Source organism: Charadrius vociferus, unplaced genomic scaffold, assembly GCF_000708025.1.
Source record: "Charadrius vociferus isolate BGI_N301 unplaced genomic scaffold, ASM70802v2 scaffold698, whole genome shotgun sequence".
Taxonomy (NCBI): domain Eukaryota; kingdom Metazoa; phylum Chordata; class Aves; order Charadriiformes; family Charadriidae; genus Charadrius; species Charadrius vociferus.
Window position 1 is genome coordinate 55,038 of NW_009649598.1, and position 2,002 is coordinate 57,039.

Consider the following 2,002-nt stretch of genomic DNA (forward strand, 5'->3'; position numbering starts at 1 on the left):
AGCAGGGCATGGTGCAAGGGCCCCGGTCCACACTGCTACAAGGGCAGCTGACAGCCAGGCACCCCTTCACACCAATGGATAGGACACATGTCGTCCTCCCACACACAGGCGGAGAGGGTGATGAGCAGCGCCCCACTCAACTTGCTTCAGGATGAACCCATGGCACAGGAGAGCAGGAGACAACAGGGACTCGTGATGCGGAGAAGAAAGCAGCAGGAGAAGAAGAAGACATCAGCTGGCCATGTTTCCAGACAGCACAGGCTGGCACCTTGCTCAACCCTTCTGGAAACCCTGGCCAGCAGCTCCGTCCTCAATCCGGCACCTGGCTGTGGGCTTCCTGGTCGATGCGCTCACTGGACGTCCAGCCCGGCTTTAGCAAGGCAGGCACCTTCTGCCGTAGTAGCGGCCACCCAAACCCCCCAGGCTACCAAGGCCCAAGCCCCCCGACAGGGGCGGCACAGATCGTAGCAGGACATGGCTGTGGGACGGAGGTGCACCTGGGAGAGAGGGCAGGGAAAGCAGAGGCAGCATGTGAGGCACAGCCTGACAGCCTGCTCGGCAAGAGAGAAGTCCCAGGCTGGGGAGCAGGGACAGGCTGCGTGGGAAGGAAGGGAGGTTAAGGAGCCCTGATCCCCCAGGTTTCCCTGCAAAGAAAGCCCAAGACCTTCTCCCACTTCCCCCCATTGCGGCAACAGAGATGCTGGGAGCAGGATCAGGGACCAAGGCTCTCAGCAAAAGTTTCACCAAGGCAAAGACTCAGTTGAAGCCAGAAGACCAAGAGAAAAAGGAGAAAGACACGAAAGAGGCAAAGCTGGTTGCAGCTCACCTTGTTGACCAAGGAGGAGAAGGCAAGAGAAGTGGATGAGGGAGCCTGCACTCGAACTGGCTTTTATACCGCTCCAGACCGCCCCAGGCCCAGAGGCACCCTTGGCGCACATAATGTGTTTACCAACAAGCTCATCTTGCATGCAAAGCATCACAATTACAGAAATGGGGACACTGCTTATGTTCCCTGCAACGCTGCCTTTTCATTTCCCTGCTCAGGACATGCCCCTTCAGCCACACAGGCTCCTTTCAAGTGACAGTATTAGAGGCCAAGATGTTTCCCGGGGAAATGACACGTCAGCACAGGCTGATGATGCAGCCAGTGAGGAGGAGTGTCCCGCCCCGCCAGGTGATGCCATCCCCTTGCCCTCCAGGGCCTCACTTTAAGCATTCTCATAATGAACAGGCTATGTTTTCTTGTAATCCTAAAAAACAAACCCAGACTTTAAAGAATTTTCTGTGACAGGAATCACCATATCCATTGTGTAACCTAATACCTAACTCCGTCAAAGTTAGTTATAAACTTCCTGGTCATCTTGGATACCCTGTGAGGTTTTAGGCTCAGCAATTTAACATCAAGAAAAATTCATATACTCTTTGCCCTTCCTTACCTTATCTGGAAAGCCTCTTGTAGCTTCCAATCAACAGGAGAAGGATGTTTGAAGTGCAGAGACATTCCTCTCCAACACACACTAAATATACACACACCCCTATCTTGCCAAGGCAGCAAAGGTCAGTCTTGGGGCTTCCCAACTATCCTTCTTCATCCTCAAGGCTAGCAGACGCTTCTTCTTTGAGCCTACACACTAACTCAATAACAGGCACTGCAAAAAGCTTGGAAAGCTTTCCGTGAGACATCAAAACTCATCACAAGTACTCACGCTCTGAGAACGTCAGCAAGGACATGCTGGAGGCAAGTAGACATAAGGATCCCTGCGTCCTCTTCCCAGGCATCTCAGCACATTCAGATGTGCAGTTTCCCACTGGCCTTTCCTAGTCTTGCACTCAGCACCTATAGTGGGGGTCAGCCCAAAGCCCCCAGTGTCCTGCTGCACCCTGCTCTCTCTGCTCAGGTGCCGCAGATGCTGCCTCCCCTCCCTGATACGATCTTTTTACCCCACAATGCTCCTGCTCTCAGCTCAGCAAGGCTCAGGACTGTTGATGGGTGTTTGCTGTA